This window comes from Palaemon carinicauda, chromosome 3 (genome assembly GCF_036898095.1).
Source record: "Palaemon carinicauda isolate YSFRI2023 chromosome 3, ASM3689809v2, whole genome shotgun sequence".
NCBI classification, from domain to species: domain Eukaryota; kingdom Metazoa; phylum Arthropoda; class Malacostraca; order Decapoda; family Palaemonidae; genus Palaemon; species Palaemon carinicauda.
The window spans coordinates 5,764,445-5,788,166 of NC_090727.1; the positions used below are offsets into that span (position 1 = coordinate 5,764,445).

At 44.6% G+C, this 23,722-nt stretch overlaps 2 long non-coding RNA genes across 2 annotated transcripts in view; one reads left to right on the forward strand and one right to left on the reverse strand.

Annotated features, from left to right (window-relative positions):
- Window positions 1-18,626, reverse strand: part of LOC137636699 (uncharacterized) — a 54,154-nt gene extending 35,528 nt beyond the window's left edge. Inside the window, exons 1-2 of the long non-coding RNA XR_011043192.1 lie at window positions 18,519-18,626; window positions 9,091-9,226 (exon numbers count right to left, since the gene is read on the reverse strand). This is a non-coding gene — a long non-coding RNA (uncharacterized lncRNA). The remainder of the gene's footprint in view (window positions 1-9,090; window positions 9,227-18,518) is intronic.
- The window catches only part of LOC137636704 (uncharacterized), a 293,085-nt gene that overhangs the window by 227,392 nt on the left and 41,971 nt on the right, over window positions 1-23,722 (forward strand). The gene's annotated exons all lie outside the window — the stretch shown is intronic.

Sequence of the window (23,722 nt, forward strand, 5' to 3'; positions counted from 1 at the left end):
AAAAGTTAGTAATTGCGAAAACAGAATTACAATGTAACAGAAAAATCTAATGAAAGAAAATTCAGTGGCTGGAAAGAGACTAAACACTAGATCACTCTAGAAACGTTTAGTTTCTTCCCCTAAAGAGACTAGGGATAAGAGCAAAACGATAACGACGTTACTCGTACGCCTGGCAGGCTTGAGGGAAACGTTTATCCTCTTTCTCCCTCCGTCTCTATCTCTCTCTCTCTCTCTCTTGACTTAGAACCTGAGAGAAGAGCCCAATCATATATATCGTTAAAACATATTATTGTTAAAGGAAAAAACTGAAATATTTCCCAAAAAGAAAAGTTCCTTATTAGGATCAAAACCATTAAGTTAAGAAAGAATGAACAAAACGCTAGACACGGTTACTCTTACTGCAATGTGAAACCGTGAACATTCTTTCTCTATCGTAACGATAGAGTGCAAGTTGAAACGTTCTGAACGTCAACAACTGCCGAGACAAACAAAACGTTAGTTCAACTTTGAAAAAGTACGAGACTATCAAAGAAATTCTTTCAAAGACCTTAAAATAGTATAATATGTTAACAGGTAAAACCGAAATGACGGGCTCACGATAATTAACTTCGGTACCAAGAAAAGACCGCCTACTATTAGGAAGGTCGAATATAAACAAATATAAAAATTAATTTTAATAAGTTTATAATAAAAGGAAGTTAATCGAAGAGGCCTATAAGAGGCGGAGAGATATAAAATAAAACTATAACTTTTGTTAAGCAAAATTAAGAAAGAGAGTCTATACTCTCTTAGAAACCAACACTTCCGTCTAAGGGAAGGGTCGGCCATTGAAAGGTGAACGAGAGTTCATACTCTCTTCGTCACCAAAATTAATCAAATTAATTCCAAAAGCTAACTAAGCTAAAATAGAAGTTTCCAGTAAAGCGACAGCCGAAATCAAAGAGAAATACTTCACCAAAGTCGTGAAAATACTCCAAGAACATAAGCGTATCCCAGAACGTCTTGTCAGAAGCACGACAGAGGAATAATTGAGGAGGTGTCAACAAGAAGTACTTGAGTACCTGGCCACAGGTGGCGCTGGTAAGTACACCCCCTTCTAGTATTGTGATAGCTGGCGTATCCCTCCATAGAATTCTGTCGGGCAACGGAGTTGACAGCTACATGATTATCGGGTAAGTTTAATATTGAAAACATAAAATTTAAATGACCTTTAAAATGATGACGTACCTCACAACCCATACTGTCCGTGTATGCTGTTCGTAAATGAAACAAATCACAATTGCTGTGTTGGCTCTTGATGAGGCTTCCAAGAAGAAGGCAACGTAAGATGCAGATCCATGGTACAGATCATTTATTTTTTCACCATGACGATAAAGAGGCAAGCAAATCCAATGTTGTCACTGGTGAAGATGGCTAAGAACTAACTTTTATTTTCATGAAAAGCCGTCCACTTCTCCTTTCTGTAAGAAATGTATCACGAGCAGCAAGTCTTTTCAACGACCCAAACCATCTTAAGTTTTAACAGGTTATTAAGGAATTGTCATCATTTTATGTAAACAAAAATTATTTAAATACTAAAAATGCATGTTGAAATAACAATCATTTACAAACTCACCAAATTACTATATTATAAAAAGAAACAGAAAACAAAAAATAACTTGGTGTTATTTTTCAACAACCACCTCGTCAGGGTATGGGGGATGCGACAGTATTATATTAATACAGTACTAGGAACACAAGGAAGCATGGTTTACCTGCAGTGGTTTGAGGTCAGCTATGCAGAGAACCCAGGATGCTGCTTTCCCCAAGAGAGGGGAGGATGAAGAAAAGAGTAAGGGCCAGACCTACTTTTTCATTCATGCAGTCTAAAACTGGGTAACAATGCCCTCAATCTTCTGCTACCTGTCCATTAAGGAGCCTGAGGTTAGACCAGCTGTTGTGCAGCCACCATAGGGCCGATAGAGAAAGTATCGAGGCTCCTGTGGGTCACGTCCTGCAGGTAGTGGGCTGTGAAGGTCGTTTGATGCTTCCAGACACCAGCTTGTAGCACCTGCGTCACAGAGAAGTTTCTCTTGAATGCCAGGGACGTTGCAATGCCTTTGACATCGTGTGCTCTAGGGTGACGTGACGGAGGAGGGTCTGGATTCAGGGCATGATGGATGACCCTTCGAATCCAAGCTGAGATGGTATTCTTGGTGACCCTCCTCTTCGTCCTTCCTGTGCTCACAAACAGGGCTTGTAAGCGAGGACGAACTACAGCTGTTCTTTTAAGATAATGCCTCAGACTCCTTACTGGGCATAGTAGGAGATGGTCTGGGTCATCTGTTACAGAACGAAGACTCAAAATCCTGAAGGAGTCGAACCGTGGGTCCGGAACTCTAGGATTTTGAGTCTTAGCAACAAACTCAGGGACAAACCTGAACGTAACCTCCCCCCATCCCCTTGAATGGGCGACGTCGTACGAGAGACCATGAAGTTCACTGACACGCTTGGCTGAAGCCAGAGCGAGCAGGAACACCGTCTTCCAAGTCAGTTGACAATCAGAATCCTGGCGTAATGGTTCGAACGGATGTCTCTTAGGAGCCCTGAGAACCCGAACCACGTTCCATGGAGGAGGTCTCACTTCCGACTGAGGGCAGGAAAGTTCGTAGCTTCGTATGAGCAAAAAAAAGTTCCAGCGAGGAAGAAATGTCTATTCCTTTCAGCCTGAGGGCAAGACTTTAGGCTGAGCGATAGCCTTTCACTGCCGTGACTGAAAGGCGCATTTCTTCCCGCAGATACACAAGGAACTCCGCTATTGCTGGTAAAGTGGCATCGAGGGGAGAGATACCCCTCCCACGACACCAACCACAGAAGACTCTCCACTTTGCCTGGTAGACACCTGCAGATGACTTTCGCAAGTGTCGAGACATCCTCTCTGCAACTTGTTGCGAAAAGCTTCTCCAGGCGTGAAGTCGAACCGATGCTACGGCTTTGTGGAAGATGTTGCAATGTGGTTGCCTGAGTAGCTCGTGTCGTGGGCGGAGTTCTTTCGAGAGTTCCATCAGGAGCTGCAGAAGGTCCGGAAACCACTCTGCATGATGCCATAGCGGAGCTATTAAGGTCATTGACAGGTTGACCGATAGTCTGGTCTTGTTGAGCACCCTTCTCATCAGACAGAACGGTAGGAAGGCGTAGACGTCGATGTTATCCCACCGTTGTTGGAAGGCATCTTGCCAGAGAGCCTTGGGGTCCGGGACTGGGGAGCAGTACAGCGGCAGCTTGAAGTTCAAGGCTGTCGCGAACAGGTCCACTGTCGGGGAACCCCACAAAGTAAGGACTTTGTTGGCTACTAGAGGATCCAAAGACCACTCGGTACTCACTATCTGCGAAGCTCTGCTCAGACTGTCGGCGAGCACATTCCTTTTGCCGGGAATGAAGCGAGCTGATAGTGGTATCGAGTGGACTTCGGCCCATCTCAGAATCTCTACTGCAAGATGGGATAGCTGTTGTGAAAAGGTACATCCCTGCTAGTTGATATAAGCCACTACTGTGGTGTTGTCGCTCATCACCACCACAGAGTGACCCACCAGGGTCTGTTGGAACTGTTGAAGGGCCAGATATACGGCCTTCATTTTTAGCAGATTGATGTGGAGGTACTTTTCTGATTCTGACCATAGGCCTGAGATCCTGTGATTCAGAACGTCCCCCCCCCCTTCTGTTGACGCGTCCGGGAACAGCATCAAATCCGGGGGGAGGACGAGAAGATCCACTCCCTTTCAAAGGTTTCCGTCGGTCAACCACCACTGCAGGTCCGTCCGTTCCGCAGGCCCCATGGGGACCAGAATGTCCGGGGAATCGTAGCCTTGATTCCACCGGGACTTAAGCTGCCATTGCAAGGATCTCATCCTGAGGCGGCCGTTTGGAACTAGACGGGCCGTTTGGAACTAGACGGGCCAAGGAGGACAGGTGACCTAGGAGACGTAACCAAGATTGGGCTGGAAGCTCTTCTCGCCTGAGGAAAAGCTCTGCGGCCCTCCTCAGCCTTGCTATCCTGTCGTCTGATGGAAAGGCTTTGTGGAGATTGGTGTCCAATATCATGCCTAGGTATACCAGTCGTTGAGAAGGAAGCAGAGAAGACTTCTCGAGATTTACCATGATCCCTAGATCTTGTTAAAGTTCCAGAAGCTTGTCTCGGTGTTGAAGAAGGGTCGACTCCGAGTCTGCCAGGATCAGCCAGTCGTCCAGATAGCGAAGGAGACGGATGCCGATCCTGTGTGCTCACGAAGATATCAGGGTGAACACTCTGGTAAACACCTGTGGTACTGTGGAGAGACCGAAACACAACACCTTGAACTGGTAGATCTTGTTGTCTAGGCTGAATCTCAAGTACTTCCTGGAAGACGGATGGATTGGGATCTGGAAGTACGCGTCCTTTAGATCCAGTGTGTACACATGAAGTCTTGCGGTTTCACTGCAAGTCTGACCGTCTCTGCTGTATCCATGCTGGACAAGGTTTGTTTGACAAACTTGTTCAGGGCTGAGAGGTCGATGACGGGTCTCCAGCCTCCAGACGCCTTCTTTACAAGAAAGAGTCGACTGAAGAAGCCTGGGGAGCCGTCGACGACCTCTTGGAGAGCATCCTTCTTGAGCATGGTCTAGACTTCTGCCCGAAGGGCTAGCCCCTTTGCCGATCCCATGGCATAGGAGCTCAACGACACTGGATTCGCTGTCAGGGGAGGTAGAGATGTTATGAACGGGACGCGATATCGTTGGCTGATCACGGAGATCGTCCAGGAATCGGCCCCGAGTTGCTGCCACCTGAACGTGCAACTTTGCAGGCATCACCCCACTGGTGGACATGCAGGAGGATTGCCAATCCTAGCGTTTGCAGCCTCGGCCGCTACCTCTAGGATTTTTGCCTCCCCTGGAGGACTTTCCGCCCTTCCTGTCCTTGACCAGAAAGGGCTGCTGTTTGGACACCTTTGCCTTTGCTGCCGGAGCCGGTTTCAATGTCCTTGACTGACGAGGCTGTTGTTGTTGAGGTGCTGGAGGCTTGTAGGGTCTGGATGTAAGAGCCCTTTGGAGGAGAGAATCGTGATTCGATTTCCTCCACCTCTCAGCTGTCCATTCCACATCCTTGGGCTCAAACAGGCTCTTTCCAAGGATAGAAGACTGTCTGAGCTTGCAGACATCCACGGCTGGGACCTTCGAGTGGAACCTCTCGGTCACCGCATCACGACGCTTCAAGATCGAATTTGCCCACAATTTCGAAACTTGGTGAGCTAGAAACTCGATGGTGGGCGTGCCCGAGAGGAGAAAAGTCTCCATGGCCTTCCTGGTGCTCTCCTTGGACAAGTATCGCAACAGGATGTCCAGAGACCCCAGCCAGAGATCCAGCTACGAAGTGGCCTGCATGGCACACTTTGCGACTTTCTCCTGGCTCAAGATCTCTGTAGCCGAGAATGTCACCAGCCGGGCGGAGAGTTTCTCAGGAGAAATTCCCCTGGAAAGCTCTTCCACAGAATGGTGGAGAGGAAGAGCTAAACAAGACTCCCCCATGATCTCAAAGTACCTCCTCTTTTGTACACAAGGAGGTGGGAGGAGTTTGTTACCGGCAGAGGAACGGCTGGAGGAGGCGAGTTCGGAGAGCTGGCTCTCAACCTTGTCTCTGGCGCTCTTCACCCCCTGGGACCAGGGCAGAGCCGCAGTGGCCTTCGGAGGTTTTTGAGTGCCGTAGACTTGGTCCAGAACCGTCTCCGGATCCTCGAACCTGTTGAGTTGCCTCATCAGATTCAGAACCTGCCAGAAGGCATGCTCAGACTCATGCAGCTCTCCTCCTTGTGGACTGGCAGCAAAGTCTCCTGTCCCCAGCTGCTCTACTTAAGGGGACACGTGGACGTTCTCCTGGGGTCTTGCTGGCTCTGGTCGAATCCAGGATGAAGACTTTTGGACGGTCTTCGAGTCCTTGGGCTCCCTCCTAGGAGAGATACAGAACTCCAGTAAAGAAGTCTGAGGGCTCCTCTCTGCTCCCACACGAGACAATTCTCCTACTCGAGGTGGGGTTCCTCCCATTGGTGCCGTGGGAGAATGTCTCACCTCTCTGGACTCTCCGGAGGACGGAAAGGCTTCGGCCACAGGAGAAGGAGAAAAAGTCTGTGAGGGGGAAGAGGCCTTCCTGACGGACTTCTTGGGAGCCAGTTTAACCCTAGGAGAAGTCACCACGAGGTCTACTCCTCTCCTCTCTTCAGCGGAGACGAGGCTGCCATTGATTTGAGGCCTAGATCAGCGAGGGCCGGCTAAACAGCCTGGACGACCGCTTTGATCAGGGACCCAAACCAAGGCTGACGGCTGACAGACGCAGTGTCAGCGACTCCCGCTGGAGGGAAGGGGATCGGGCGATCCTTAGGAGTAGACACCACAGGCCCTGCCTGAAAAGAAGAAGAAGAGTGTTGCCTAGACCTCTCTGAAGATTCTTCCTCCTGCCACAAGTGCGCTGTTCTGCGCTTACGGGGTGGAGATCGTGAAGACGATGATCTGGAAGTACGCGCTCCAGAAGACTCGCGAGGTTACCCATGCTGCAAAACCCAGCGGGAATCGCGGTCGAGATCGCGCTGGCGCTTGCATGATGGTAAAATTGCGGGTTCGCGCGCGGGTGAACATTGGCGCACATGCGCGCGCGGAGAAGAAAGTGCGGGTGCGCGTGGGCGTGCGGAGATGAAAGTGCGGGTGCGCGGGCGAGAGGGCGCGTGGGCGAGAGGGTGCGTGGGCGAGAGGGCGCACAGGTTAAAGTGCGCGTGGGCGCGCAGGTGAGGGTGCGCGCGGTTGTAAGGGTGAGCGCTGGCGGCTGGGAGAACGACGGCGCGTTGGCAAACGATGGCGCGTAGGCCGACAAGGCGACCGACTGCGCACAGGCGAGTTGGCGCGTGGGCGTGTAGGAGACCTTCGGCGATCTTAAGTATGGGCGCGTGGGCACGTTGGAGAGCGCTTGCGCGCAGGCGCGCGGGAGATCGTTGGCGCGCAGTGGCGACTGCCCCTGGCCGTGCACAGGAGACTTCTCGTGGGCGCATGGGCGTGCAGAGACTCGTACCAGTCTAGAAATGCGCACAGGTGAGTGCGCGCGATGGCATGCAGGTGAAGGCTGGCGAGTTCTGAGGGCACAAAGCAGATCGTTGGCGAGGAGGCAAAGGAATAATCTCCGTGCCTGCGCCCAGATCCGGAGATCGTGGGCGTGCGGGCGAACGTTGGTGCGCAAGGTGTGCAGATGTGCGCTGGCGAGCAGGAGAGCGCTGGCGCACAGGAGATCCCTGACGAGCAGTAGAGCGCTGACGCGCAGGCGAGCGCTGGCGCGCAGGTGAGCACTGGCGAGCAGGAGATCTACGGCGAGATGACTCGGCTACAGGAGATCGCTGGCGCGTTGAGTCCGAAGAGATCTGGTCCACAGGTACAGCAGGATAGCCCTTGCGCGCTACTGTGCGCAAGCGCGCAGGTAAAACCTGGCACTTAAGGGACTTACTCACATTGTGATATAGGCCCTATTGCCCCGAAGGGACCGGTGCCCGTTGGAAAACGGGGTGCGATGGCGCCCACTGCGCATCTGCGTCCAGGAACGGAGAAGGAAGACTTGCAGGTCTGGCAAGCGTGGGAAATCGCGAACGATCTGCTGAGAGGTCTAGCGATGCAGCTGCAACGGTCTGCTCACATCGAGGAGGATCCTCTGCGGGGGACGTCGAAGGCGATGAACTGAAGAGGCGACTCCTAACTCCCTTATAAAGAGAAGGAAGGCCTCTGCGGCGAAGAGGAGGGCGAGCCTTACAGCCAAGACGACCTCGAGGGGCAGCAACACCATCGTCGGTTCTCTGAAGAGGAGTCTCTGTCAGTGAACTCCAGCGAGGGGGAGAATCACCCGCAGGAGAGACCATTGGACCCAGCTCTTCCCTCGAAAGATGTTCGGAGGGGGGAACTGAGCCTTCAGCAACATCCGCAACAACAGCAGGGGTTTGACCCGACCCGTTGGAAGCCTCTGCCACAAGAACATCGACAATAGACAGAGGATCTACCACTGCTATTACCGGCGACTGTTTGACAGCTGCACCCAACTGGATCAGGTCAAACAGGGCTTCCCTGGTGGGCGAGCCCTTAAGCCCCAAGGAAGCCCAAAGCTGCAAAAGATCATTGCTAGCAACAGAGTCATCAATATCAATATCCTCCCCCGGAGGAGGAGGAGGAGCTGCCTTGCTATGGGAGGCAACTCCCTCTCCCAAACCCCGAGGTTGGTCAACAAAAGAAAGGCCTACGCTACCACTCGACGGCCCCTCACGAGAGACCAATCGAGTGGGAGCTTCGGAGAAGGTTCGGGCAACAAAAGAAGAGTCTTTGGAACCTTCCTTCTTCAAAGAAGCCCTTGAAGGAGCAAGGTCACACTTTGACTTCTTCTTACGTCGCCGGGAAAACCTCTCCCACTGGGAGGTAGACCACTCCCTACACTCACTACAAGTTTTATCCCTATCACACCGTTGACCTCTGCAGTACGGACACAAGGTGTGAGGGTCCGTCTCGACCGCCGACATGAATGTCCCACAAGGGAGGTTAGGTAGTCCAGGGCACTTCCGCATGAGAGAGAGAGGCCAACTTCCAAACACACGTGCTGTAAGATAAAGCAAAAAATTAAGGCAGTCAAAAATGCGAGGGTGAGACAGACAGGTCTGATCATCACCCGAGCCAAAAGTGAAGTGAATAAGTTCACCGGTGTGTGAGGGGGAAGGGGTAGCTAGCTACCCCTCCCCAACCCCCTCGCTAACTAGCGAGAGGGTAGTTAACCCTCGTGAAAAATCTAATGGCTCGTCATTTCAGCTCCGCCGAAAGTAATACCCCATGTAAATAGCGTGGTTTGTATTTCGGTTACGGAACAAAGAGGAAAAAAGGAAGAAACTGGGACTTAATATAGCATAACCTTATCCACACTACCTATCCAAGGATTCCGGGTCTTTCTCTTTACCTACCAATAGGTTTCAACTACCTGGAATAGCCCGTCCCATCCCAAAAAGTGTTTCACATAGAAGCCTATAAATAAATCATTGGCCAGTATAACAAACTTAGATTGTTCCTTACCTAAGTCTAAGAGGTCGAAGACTGAAGTCTTTCTATAGCTATGGGGACTACTATTTGGAGTCTACTTTCTACTCTTAGGTGAAGGTATAATGTAGCTGCCTCCATCAAAGTTGTGCAGCTGTCCGTGCCTTTTGTTCTGTTGAATTAATAAATTTGTATAACTATAACAATCAACATAAAACTATATTAAGTATAAAGATTATTGTTAAAGACTAAACATTGAGAGGGCATTAGTGAAAAAATTACCTTTTACTCTTCAACACAAAAAGTAGGGGAGGTAAAGTAGAAGTAAGTAAAGTACGGGAGGTAAAGCAGAAGTAAGTAAAGTACGGGAGGTAAAGTAGAAGTAGGTAAAGTATGGGGGGTAAAGTAGTAGTATGTTATGTATGGGCGGTTAAGCAGCTGTAGGTAATGTATGGGAGATAAAGTACAAATAGATAATGTATGGGAGGCAAAGTAGGAGGAGGTAAAGCAGAAGAAGTTAAAGTAGAAGGAGGTGAAGTAGGGGGGGTAAAGTAGGGGAGGTAACGTAGCAGTAGGTAAAGTAGCAGCGGGTAAAGTATGGCAGGTAAAGTAGAAGTAGGTAAAGTAAGGGAGGTAAAGTAAGAGAGGTAAAGTAAGGGAGGTAAAGTATTAGTAGGTAAAATAGAGGAGGTAAAATACAAGTAGGTAAAGTAGGAGTAGGTAAAGAAGAAGTAGGTAAAGTAGAAGTAGATAAAGTAGAAGTAGGTAAAGTCAGAGTAGGTAAAGTAGAAGTAGGTAAACTAGGAGTAGGTAAACTAGGAGTAGGTAAACTAGGAGTAGGTAAAGTAGAAGTAGGTAAAGTAGGGGAGGTTGAGTAGAAGTAGGTAAAGTAGAAGAGGTAAAGTAGATGAGTTAAACTAGAATAGGTAAAGTAGAAGTAGGTAAAGTAGGTGTAAGTAAATTTGAAGTAGGTAAAGTAGGGGAGGTAAAGTAGGTGAGGTAGAGTAGGAGTAGGTAAAGTAGAAATACATAAAGTAGGAGTAGGTAGAGTAGAAGTAGGTAAATTAGGTGAGGTAAAGTAGAAGTTGGTAAAGTAGGGAAGGTTAAGTAGAAGTTGGTAAAGTAGTAGGTAAAGTAGGAATAGGAAGGTATGAGTAGAAGGGTATATTGAGAGTAGGTAAGGCTCACTTCACACAACTGGATGTTTTCCATATGGAAATTTCCACTTTTTAGGGGGCATGTCGTTATACGAGGGGATTTTCCCAGTGAGCCCTTGTAGTTTCTGTAAGCCACTAAGCTGGAATTGCACAGATTAGCCGTGCTGACGGCTAGTAAACAATAACCGCTCTAAAATTCTTCCAGTAGGGCAGCAAGTGAAGGGCATCATTGATCTATACTGATTTCTAATCCGCTCCGATAAAAACATGCGGTATCAATCCACTTGTGTGAAGGGGGCTAAGGTATTAGTAGGTGTGGTATGGGTAGGTGAGTTAAGAGTAGGTAAGATAAGGTAAGGGTGGCTATGGTGAGAGTAGGTAACTCTAGGTAAAATAAGAGTAAGTAAAGTATGGGTAAGTAAGCTATCGACAGGTAAAGTATGGCTAGGTAAGGTAAGATTAAGTAATATGACAAATTCGAAGATAATTTGTATTTTTCCTAACCATACAAACCTTAGCTATTTACATTGGGTTTACCTTTTAGCGCAGCTGAAATGGCGAGCCATTAGAATTTAACGAGGGTGGATTACCCCCGCGCTAGTTAGCAGGGGGGGGGGGGGGGGTTAGGGAGTGGTAGCTAGCTACCCCTCCCCCCCCCCCCCCACCTCACACACAGATGAATGCTCACTTTCACTTAGCGGTAGGACTTGTCTTGGGGGACAGGGCTGGCGGGCAAATATGTGTAAATAGCTAAGGTTTGTATGGTTAGGAAAAATACAAATTATCTTCGAATTTGTCATTTGTTCCGTAACCGAAATACAAACCACGCTATTTACATTGGGTGACTTACCCATTAGGTAGGGTGGAAAGTCCCCAGCCATACTGGCTTTGGCTTTACCCGGGGACTCAGAATCCGAGTGAGTCGCACTCGAGAAAAGGAGTCCATGCACCTCACAAGTTCCTTGCTCCGCAAGGAACCGTGTGGCCTACATAAGCTTGTGTGTGAAGGAAGAAGTGTGACCCATCCTAGGCAGTTGACCTGGAGTTCCAGAAGGAACTCTGGGTTAGGACGTTCACAATACCACCTCGTCAGGGTATGGGGGACGCGACAGTATTGACTCAATACTCGGAACACAAGGAAGCATGGTTTACCTGCAGAGGTTCGAGGTCAACTATGCAGAAACCAGGATGCTGCCTCCCCGTAGAGGGGATGATGAAGAAAGAAATAAGGGCCAGACATACTTCTTTCATTCATGCAGACTAAAACCTGATAACAATGCCCTCAACCTTCTGCTACCTGTCCAAATAGGAGCCTGGGGTTAGACCAGCTGTTATGTAGCCACCACAGAGCGATAGAAAACGTATCGAGACTCCTGTGGGTCACGCCCTGCAGGAAGCGGGCTGCGAAGGTCATTAGACGCTTCCAGACTCCAGCTTGTAGCACCTGCGTCACAGAGTAGTATTACTCGAAGGCGAGGGACGTTGCGATGTATCCAACATCGTGCTGTAGGGCAACGTGACGGGGGAGGGTCTGGAGACAGGTCGAGATGAATGTCCTTGAGTCCGGGCTGAAGAGGTATACTGGTGACTCTCCCCCGTGTCCTCCTTGTGCTCCCAAATCGGCTGCAACTGAGGACAAACTGCAGCTGTTCCCAAAGCTAACCTCTCGATTCCTTTACTGGCAAGAAAGAGAAGGTCTTGGGACATCAGATACATAATGGAGACTCGAAATCTTGAAGGAATTGGACCGAAGGGCCGGGACCCCAAGATTCTGAGTCTAGCCAACAACTCAGGAGCGAACCTGAATCTTGCCTTCCCCTTTTCCTTAGAAAGAGGGAGTCGTACGAGACCAAGAAGATTCCTTACACACTGGCCGTGGCCAGAGTGAGCAGGAGACCCAAGGCGGAATACAATCCGAGGCCTGCCGTAAAGGGTCTTGAGAAGATCTCTTAAAGGACTAAAAGTCCGAGCCATGCTCCAAGTTGGAGGTCTTCCTCCGACCAGGGCAGGGACGATCGTAGCTTCGCATGAGCGAGGAAAGATCCAGCGGGCAGGAAAAAGTTATACCTTTAAGCCTGAAGGTCAGGGAAAGGCTGAGCGACAGGCTTCGTTGCCGAGAGCGGAAAGGAGTTTCCTCCCGCCGAAAGGCAATAAGACCGTTATTGCTGGAGAAGAGGTATATCTCCAACGGCACCAACCACCAAAGACTCTTCACTTTGCCTGGAAGACCCCTGCGGATGACTATCGCAGATGACGCAACCTCCGTACCGCGACTGTAGCGGGTTGTCTCTTCTTGAGGAGGAGGCGTAGTGTCTCCAGGCATGAAGCTGAAGCGACGCCCTGGTTCGGGAGAGATGTCGCAGTGTGGTTGTTTGAGTAGTCTGCGCCGTGGGAGAATGGTATGGGGGACGCGACAGTATTGACTCAATACTCGGAACACAAGGAAGCATGGTTTACCTGCAGAGGTTCGAGGTCAACTATGCAGAAACCAGGATGCTGCCTCCCCGTAGAGGGGATGATGAAGAAAGAAATAAGGGCCAGACATACTTCTTTCATTCATGCAGACTAAAACCTGATAACAATGCCCTCAACCTTCTGCTACCTGTCCAAATAGGAGCCTGGGGTTAGACCAGCTGTTATGTAGCCACCACAGAGCGATAGAAAACGTATCGAGACTCCTGTGGGTCACGCCCTGCAGGAAGCGGGCTGCGAAGGTCATTAGACGCTTCCAGACTCCAGCTTGTAGCACCTGCGTCACAGAGTAGTATTACTCGAAGGCGAGGGACGTTGCGATGTATCCAACATCGTGCTGTAGGGCAACGTGACGGGGGAGGGTCTGGAGACAGGTCGAGATGAATGTCCTTGAATCCGGGCTGAAGAGGTATACTGGTGACTCTCCCCCGTGTCCTCCTTGTGCTCCCAAATCGGCTGCAACTGAGGACAAACTGCAGCTGTTCCCAAAGCTAACCTCTCGATTCCTTTACTGGCAAGAAAGAGAAGGTCTTGGGACATCAGATACAGAATGGAGACTCGAAATCTTGAAGGAATTGGACCGAAGGGCCGGGACCCCAAGATTCTGAGTCTAGCCAACAACTCAGGAGCGAACCTGAATGTTGCCTTCCCCTTTTCCTTAGAAAGAGGGAGTCGTACGAGACCAAGAAGATTCCTTACACACTGGCCGTGGCCAGAGTGAGCAGGAGACCCAAGGCGGAATACAATCCGAGGCCTGCCGTAAAGGGTCTTGAGAAGATCTCTTAAAGGACTAAAAGTCCGAGCCATGCTCCAAGTTGGAGGTCTTCCTCCGACCAGGGCAGGGACGATCGTAGCTTCGCATGAGCGAGGAAAGATCCAGCGGGCAGGAAAAAGTTATACCTTTAAGCCTGAAGGTCAGGGAAAGGCTGAGCGACAGGCTTCGTTGCCGAGAGCGGAAAGGAGTTTCCTCCCGCCGAAAGGCAATAAGACCGTTATTGCTGGAGAAGAGGTATATCTCCAACGGCACCAACCACCAAAGACTCTTCACTTTGCCTGGAAGACCCCTGCGGATGACTATCGCAGATGACGCAACCTCCGTATCGCGACTGTAGCGGGTTGTCTCTTCTTGAGGAGGAGGCGTAGTGTCTCCAGGCATGAAGCTGAAGCGACGCCCTGGTTCGGGAGAGATGTCGCAGTGTGGTTGTTTGAGTAGTCTGCGCCGTGGGAGAAGCTCTCCCGGGAGTTCCGTCAGGGGAAGCAGAGGGTCCAGAAACTGTTCTGCGCATAGTCCCAGTGGAGCTCTCCCATTGAAAGGTTGACAAACAACCTGGTCTTGTTGAGACCCATTGTCCACAGACAAAAAGGAGGGAAGACGCATGCGTCGAAGTTGTCCCACCATCACCGGAATGCATCTTCAGAGTCTCGGGGTCTGAGACTGGGGGGAAGAACAGCGGAAGCTTGAGGTTCCAAGCTGTCGCGATCAGGTCCCCCAGACCAGGACTTGCCGGTTACTCAAGGTCAAAGACCCCCAGGTACACTCTCTCTACGAGGCTCTGCTCGGATAGTCGGAGAGAACATTCCCCTGCCTGGAATGAGAGAGCCGATGGTGGTATTGAGAGAATCTCAATCATCCCGGTATCTCTACTGCAAGATGTGAAGGTGTGAAAATGCGTCCCCTGCTGGTTAGAACACGCCAGAATTGTGAAGTCGACGCGCACGGGGCGACTCGGCAGGAGCTGTAGGATCTGTAGAGGGGCCAGACTACGGCCCCTAAGCCTGCCTGAATGATGGAGGGGTATCCTTCAGGTCTTGACCATAGGCCTGGACCGGAACATGCCCCCCCCCCCCCCTCTCCTTTGACGAGTCCGAGAACAGCATCAAGAATGTGGGGAAAGGACGAGAATATCCACTACCATCAAGAGGCTCCATAGGTCAACACCCATTGCAGGTCTAATAGTTCCGCTGGTCCCATAGGGGCCAGGAAGTCCGGTTAAACGTTGCCTGAAACCACCGGAACTTGGACCGCCCCACATGGAACTTATCCTGAGGCGACCGTTCGGACTATAGACGGGTCAATGAGGAAAGGAGAACTAGGAAACGTTCCAAGGTAGGGCTGAAAGCTCTGCTTGACTGCGAACAGGTACTGCGACTCTCCTCAGTCTTGCCACAGTCAACTGAAAGGAAGGCTTGGAGGATGTGGGAACAGAATCTGGCGTCCCCAGGTGGTCACTCATCCAAGTACCGACCAGAACCGACGTTGCTTAACCTCGCTGGACGGACGAGAAGCGGGGTTTCCAACGTGGTAAGGCCGTTGACTCAATATCATGGCCAGATACTCCAGATGTTGAGGCAGAAGAAGAGAAGGCTCCAAGCAAAATACCATGAACCCACACTCATGGTAAGCATCCGAAAGCTTGTCCCGGCGCTGAAGAAGGTCGAACCCGAGCCTACCGGAGTTGACCAGCCCTCCAAAAAGCAGAGGAGGCGGAAGCCTGCACCTGAGCGGCCATGAGGAAAGCAGGGAGAGTTCTCTGGGGAAAAAAACCTGCTATGCCACGGCGGGATAGCCACACTGCATCATAAGCAGGAATACTTGCAGTCTAGGCTGAATTCGACGAGCTCCCTGGAAGATGGATGGAATGGAACTGAAAGTACCTGTCCTTCCGATCCAGGGTTTAAGGAGTCCTGTCGCCTCGTTACCAGTCTGATTGATTCTGCTGTTCTACGCTGGCCGAAGTTTGTTCGACAAACTTGATCAGGGCTGGGAGGTCGACTACGGAACTCCCCTCTCAGATCCTTCCTTACAAGAAAGGATCGACTGAAGAGGCCGGGGGTGAAGCCGTCGATGATCCTATGGAAGACCTTCGCCTAAGGTATAGATCATTCTGCCCAACAGGGCAACTCTTGCTGACGCTATGGCATAGAGGTTCAGAGACTGAACAATTAACAACCACAATTAGATTCATAAACTAATTGAGACAAACGTACGGCATGGCAACCCCCCCTACACGGAAAGGAAGCTACAAGGGCGTAGTAACACGTAGTAAAAGGGTGAACGACCTCAAGAGAGAGAGAGAGAGAAAGACATAAGTCAAACTCGATCGCCACCCATAAAATTACGCTGTGGTGGCCTAACTGCCGAGGACTCCACGTAGATATCGTACACTACACACACAATTCTGAAAGGGAAACTTACTAATTTCTATACTCAAATATATATACAAACATGAAAACATGTTTACATATATATTGAGTAAAAGAAAAGTAAGCGATTAAATAAAGACAAAACAAACAATGGCTGCCAAGGGAGGACCAAGACAGAGACGTCTGTCACAGTCCGAGCCAAAAGTGAAAGTGAGCATTCATCTGTGTGAGGGGGGGAGGGGTAGCTAGCTACCACTCCCTAACCCCCCCCACCCCCGCTAACTAGCGCGGGGGTAATACACCCTCGTTAAATTCTAATGGCTCGCCATTTCAGCTGCGCTAAAAGGTAAACCCAATGTAAATAGCGTGGTTTGTATTTCGATTACGGAACAATTAAGAGTTAGTAAAGTAGAGGCAAGTAAGGTAGAGGAAAGTAAGGTAGAGGCAAGTAGGTAAGGTAAGGTAAGGTTAAATTAGGTGAAAGAAGGTTAGGTAAGGTAAGGTAAGGTGAGGTTGGGTAAGGTACATGTATGTGGTATGAGGTTAGGTGAGATTAAGTAAAGTAATTTAAGGTTAGGTAAAGTGTGGTTAGGTAAGGTGGGGTTAGGTAAAGTGTGGTTAGGTAAGGTGGGGTTAGGTAAAGTGATAGTAGACAAATTATGGATAGACAAGGTAAAAGTAGATAGGTAAGGGTAGGTAAGATAAAAGTAGGTAAGATAAGGTAAGGTAGCAGTAGGTAAGGTAACAGTATGTTAGGTAAGGTATGATAAGGCAAGGTAAGAATAGTCAAGATAAAGATAGGGAAAGTGAGATAAGGTAACTTTAGTATTAACAAGTGTTTATTTTGAAAATTTAGTTTTTTGTCATTTAGTTTAAGAATCTGCTTTATTGCCCTTTTTAATCAAATTTAGAACAATTGCAAGATACATCATATTCAAATCTGTACTGCTAATCCTAATCTGATGGTAGGCCTAAAAAAATAAGCATAGGCTATAAAATACACTTCTATCAAACTATTTTCAAACAAAGAAAGAAGAACACTGTAATATTAATTAACACATCAATGAATTTAATGAATATTACCTTCACACTAATTAGAAATAGAGGAAAATGCACAGCACAATATAATATAGCCAATCCTTGTAACCAGGGAAGAATTACAGGTGACGGGTGACATTACTGTTTCAAACTTTCTGTGATTGTTTACACCTCCAAAAAGGTTCCAACAATGTTCACACAAATCTAACTTTTTTCACGTATTTATTCCTTAACCTGAATTATCTTAACCATTGTATTTCATTAAAATCTGCAATGAATTGCTGGCATAAACTAGAACTAGAATTATCTGTAGTGAGGTTGATAGTAATAAAATAAATTGTTATTAGTGAAAGAAATATAGAAAGACTTTGAAAGAAGGGAGAGAGCCCAGTAATCTATATTTCTTAATAAACCCATCTAAATTTCTACGAAATTAATGAAAATAATTATTTATTTCAATGATATAACGTGGTACTGACTTTTTAGCATTTTCACTGCTAATAGACCTATATACTTCATCCCATTTTCCATAGCCTAACTTAATAAAGATAATATAACTCTCGTTACTATGTTTTCTATGTATAATAGATCCCCTTCTCTCTCTTCTCTTGAACTCTTTATACTTTATATATATATATATATATATATATATATATATATATATATATATATATATATATATATATATACTGTATATATATACATATATATATATATTATATATATATAAATATATATATATATATATATATATATATATATATATATATATATATATATATATATATATATATATATATATATATATATATATATATATATATATATATATATCGATGATAATAATTCATTATGAGAGAGAGAGTATTTGGGTGACTATTCTTCGGACTAACATGTCCGAATATTGGCAGCTTAGGCTCAAATTCCGGTAGCTGTATGATGCTAAAATAGCCTATCAAAATTAGTTTGGACCTGAAGAGAGAGAGAGAGAGAGAGAGAGAGAGAGAGAGAGAGAGAGAGAGAGAGAGAGAGAGAATGGTTGGTAGTCTTGTTAATTTAATAAAGGTCTTAATGTTCCGCGCTATGTTGGAATCTGCGCCGATTCCGAATCGTGATGCGCGATGTTTGAATTCTTACTTTGTGCGGCAAAGTTGGAATGCAGTGTTGGGTTCCCGCTGTGATTTTCAGGGCCCTACCCAACCTAATACACCCACCTAACCTAACCTAACCTAACCTAGGGGCCCTGAACCCCTACCAAGGCCTACCGGGAGGGTGGGGGGGGGCCTCCGCCCCCCCTGTAGGCCACAGTGATTTTCAGGACACTACAGAACCTACACCCACCTAACCTAACCTAGGGGCACTGTACCCCTTCCGGGGGGTTATGGCCACAGTGATTTTCGGGGCACTACCGAACCTAATACAACCACCTAACCCCTGTACCTCTACCTATGCCTAGGCCCTGCGACACCCCCCCTTAATGCCACTACCTAACACATCCACCAAACCAAATGGTAATTGCAATTAACCACTACAATAACTAACACGCCTTGGAAACAAATTAAACACACATAATGGCCTGACTTAACATAATTGCCTGATCACTGCATATACGACGATGAGATCACCCCATAGAACCTAATACTGTTAACACACCTATTGCCATATAAGGTAAACGAGTCAGTCGGCCTATTTACGTGAATCTGTTTCACTCCACAGCAATCAAAATACGATTCCAACTTGGTCGCCCGATCTGGGAATCTTCACATTGCGCAGCGCCAAATGAGAATATTCCAACACGGTGCAGATTCTGAGATGGGTCGCAACATTAACACCTGTGTTATTTGCACTATGTGTTATAAGTGAAGTCTTAGACCGAGAACAAGAATAGACATAGTAAGATTTTCGTCCTTCATAATCAACTCTTTATACCAATGATCAGATTCATTATATTATGATTTGAATAAAAATATTGCAGTATACTAATACGAAACATTTTATGTTTATGACTGTTTCAGCGTATCCTAGATAATTCATAAGTTTACAAATATGAGAAATAGAAATTAAAACGGCAATCCAATTTGGATATAATTTTGTGGGCGTGACTCACAACCTCTGCTTAGAATTTTGGAAATTGAGATTATTGTAGTTTTTCCTAAGAGAACGTCTATAGTTCATGTCTCAAATAGTATTTTAAAATGAAAACAATTTGTTTTATTGCAACACACACACACACACACACACACACACACATATATATATATATATATATATATATATATATATATATATATATATATATATATATATATATATATATATATATATATATGTATATATATATAATGATAATACTAACAACAACAACAATAATAATAATAATAATAATAATAATAATAACAATAATAATAATAACAACAACGTTAATAATAATAATAATAATAATAACAACAACTGTAATAATAATAATATGAAAACCAAATTACATAAATGAATTATTAAATGGCTTTCACATCGACACTTGTATGACTAAGACATTGCTTAGATCGTCATAGATTGAATGAGGAGAGATGTAATTTAATTATCGGTTTTAGAGTGTTTGCATCGTGTGCAACAAGAATCTATAATAAGCTGCCTGAAAATCTCAAGAACTGAAATTCCGCAGTTTTAAGAAGAAATTAGAAACCCACTTATTCACTGAACGCTACGACTTAAATAAAAAGTGCATCAGACAAAAATATAGATGTTAACTGAAACATGTACGACGGAGGCCCTATGAAGAGCTGTACCAGTAATGGAGTTGGGCCTTCAAAGACTACTCATAATTGTAAAATCAACTTATTTTCCCTTCTCTGTTTATTTAAATCGTGAATCCAAACTCTTGTATATTCTATTGTTCATTTTAAAACGTTGAAAAGAATTAGTGCAACAAGCTTTGAATATATAGAAATAAAATTTACGCCAAAAAATAGAAGAATATCCTTTGTAACAATCTACCAAATTCCTAGAACAAACACTAGTATCTTTTTTGAAGAATTCGGTGCTCTTATTGAGATGATAACTATTGTATAAATTATAATTTTATGCTCAATGAATAATATTTTTATTAACTATTATATTATTAAACTATAAAAATCTATTTTAAGTAGTATTTTATGCCAATAATTCTTTATTTATCAAATAAATATGATATATTAAAGGTACATTGCAAATATAAGTTGGTAATGCAAAAAATCAGCTGATTTTTTAGCAAGAACACGTGGTCAAAATGAAAAAGATTATATGAATAAAAGATAGTGAAACTTTCAATAAAATTTCCTTAGGGCTCGGCCAGACCAAGCGCGGCTAGCGGGGAGGTTAGCGGCAAGAGGTTCCAGCTGATAATTGAAACCTTAGGTATCTTATGTAGGTGGCCAGATAGGAGGCGCGGGAAGCCGCGCGCTCCTATCTGGCCACCTACATAAGATACCTAAGGCTTCAATTATCAGCTGGAACCTCTTGCCGCTAACCTCCCCGCTAGCCGCGCTTGGTCTGGCCGAGCCCTTAGATTTTATCAAAGTTCAATTTCAATCAAGAAAATTTGTTGAAAAGCCTGTATATTTTTCATAATTTGCAATAATTCGGATATTTTGTTATTGTTTAAATTTGGCGCCAAGTTTTTAAGTGAAAATAACGACTTTGACGTAATCTATTTAGAGTTAAAATAACCGTGGACAATAATAGGCATTTAAAAGGTAATTGTCAACTTCTTATGTAAACAATGGCAAATTACCTTTAATATCTCGCAAATATTTGGCAAAAATAATTGCACAGCTTGAAAAAATAAATATATATTAGTTTTTTTGTCGTCTTAATATATAAATATACTATTAAAATTATATGAAAAATAAATATGCTTTAAAAGAGTAACTAAAAACTCATGCTAAATCCCTATCTAATATATAACTATCATTTCAACTTTAGACTCTTTAAATTTAAAATATATTTTTGTCAAAATTTACCGTAAAATTAAATAAATTGAGGGATTAATATATAAAAATGGATATATTTTCTTTATTATTTGTAAAAAGGTCAAAGTTTGAAGATATTATTCTAAATTTTTCTGGTAAAATATGAAACAAAGACTTTTCTTCTTTTTCCAAATCTTTTAAGGAAATAACTTATACAATTTTTATTTTTACATTTGATTAAAATCAATCAAATTTAATAATAAGAATTTCATCTGCAATTTTCATCTGGGTTTATTATAAATGATTAAAATTGAAATCTTTTTCGCGTATTTAAGTTTTTAGATAAAAATCTCCCAACAAATTTCAATTTAATTTGTCTGGGACACCAATACTAGGTTGGTTTCCTGTGTGATCAGAGAAAAAGTCTCCCACCATCACCAATCCACAGTTGTCCAGCTTGGTGATGAAAATTGGCCAAACCGCAGACATGCATATGGACATGTCTGAGGCTTTTGTCCTTTATTATAACCCCAAATGATAAGGATATGTTTATATACAGTTGAGTCAACTCAGTGGAATATTACGGACCTACAATACCTAAGTCCAGTGCTACACCACTCCGTCAATTATTATTATTATTATTATTATTATTAGCTAAGCTACAACCTTAATTGGTAAAGCAGGATGCTATAAGCCCAAGGGCTCCAACAGGAAAAAATAGCCCAGTGAGGAAAGGAAATAAAGAAATGAATAAAATACGAGAGAGAGAGAGAGAGAGAGAGAGAGAGAGAGAGAGAGAGAGAGAGAGAGAGAGAGAGAGAGAGAGAGATCTATGTAGCCGTTTCTAGTCCACTGCAGGACAAAGAGCTCAGACATGTCCTTATTCATGACTGTGGTTTGGCCAGTTTTCATCACCACGCTGGCCAACCACGGATTGGTGATGGTGGGAGACCTTTTCTCTGACCGTTCACAGGAAACCAACCTATAGTCAAACCAATCTGTCGTGGCCGCTGAGACGATTTCTGACCCACTGTATAGCGTACTCGTGTCAAAATGATTCAGCCACTTAAAGGAAAAGTGAACACAGTACTTAAACTGAGTGAAACTGATGAAGGGAAGCCCCTTTATTACAGATGTCCTTCCTTTTTGACTAATCTCACAGGATTAACCAGAGGTGGCTAAGATTAACCACAAGTTAAATCCAGTCTCTCTCTCTCTCTCCCGTCTTCGTACCGTGACTGCTCTAGACGACTTCAACAAATATGTTTTAAAAAGAACAGTGTTAAACTTTTACGCACGAAAAGAAATCTCCACTTTTGAACAAAATACTGGTGGAAGGTGAAGAAAACGTTGCATTTAGTGGATGCAAAGAATATACATAGTGTGCGTTTGTTACAATAAAAAAGTTATTATTGTAAAGATGTTGATGTTATGTAAGTGATCTTGTGCCCGCACGTACAGTTGTAAACAAAGGGTGAGGGAAATTCGGATACTCGTCCCTGTATTAGTGTTAATCTTTTAATCTGGCTTCATTCTTGTTTTCAAAGGGTTTCGACTTGTCTCTAAAGAGTGATTCCTTCAAGGCTCCAACAAGAAAAATAGCCCAGTGAGGAAAGGGAATAAATAAAGTACGAGAGAAGTCATAAACAATTAAACTATTTTAAGAACAGATACAACATTAAAATAAATCTATTATATATAAACCATAAACTTAAAAAAAGGAAGACAAATAAGATAAAATAGCGTACCTGAGTGTTGTACCCTTTAGCGAGAGAACACTATCCCAAGACAGTGGAAAACCATGGTTCAGAAAATAACAACAACAACAACAACAACAATAATAATAATAATTTCCTCTAAATGTTGCGAAAGCAAATCATGGCGAAGCAAATTCCACATTATAAAATGATACCACAAGAATGTACAGTACAGTACATGAGATTTAAAGTACATAAAAGAAGTACATAAAAGTAGTTTGGCAATGTGCTTAAATGGCCAACTATCTAAAATGGTCGAAGTTGCGAAGAAGAAGAAACACTCAAAGAGAATTTGAATACGTTTAATCGGGAATAAACAATGGAATATCAACAATTATATATATATATATATATATCAAGAAATGGCAGAGTTCTCGAATAAAAATAATATATTTCAGGGAGACAATAATAAGAGAGAGAGAGAGAGAGAGAGAGAGAGAGAGAGAGAGAGAGAGAGAGAGAGAGAGAGAGAGAGAGAGAGAGAGAGAGAGAGAGACGAATACACCTGACTTTGTTTTGTTTTCCAACAATGGTGCGCTAAGTCTCTGCCAATTCTCCAAACCATATTCTACTTCATACTTAAAAAGGGATTTATTATGTTATAAATGATTTAATTATTAATAGAAAATTCACTCTTTTTAAAACCTTGCTTTGTATGTGATACTTGATTTTCGAATAAATGAATTATCCACTAAATTGCTTTGAACATGTGGCACGCTGCTTTTCCTCTTCTCTAGGCAGTCCACATAAATTATGATCTGACATGTTTGTCCAGCCTTAATAAAGCATAATGCAATGCTATTCATTAGTCAAGCCATAAAGTATCAGTCATTGTTTAATATGTTGTTATTTAAGTCACTATTTAAATATTTACGCCGGAAAAAGGCTAAATGCAAATCCGTTGCATGTCAGACTTACTTAGACAGTTTCACAAAGGATTGTTTGTCAAAATTAACTTTAATTCTAAGCACGATTTTCTTGGCTTATATCTATGCGTAATTAATATAAGCCAACATATATAATTAAGGATTGAAACTTTATGAATTTTGACAACCATTTTTAACGTAATATTCAAAATCATGTTATAAACTTTAGGTTTCATATAGGCCTAATCATAAGTTTATTTGTAAAATAGCCAGCAGAACTTTAGTGA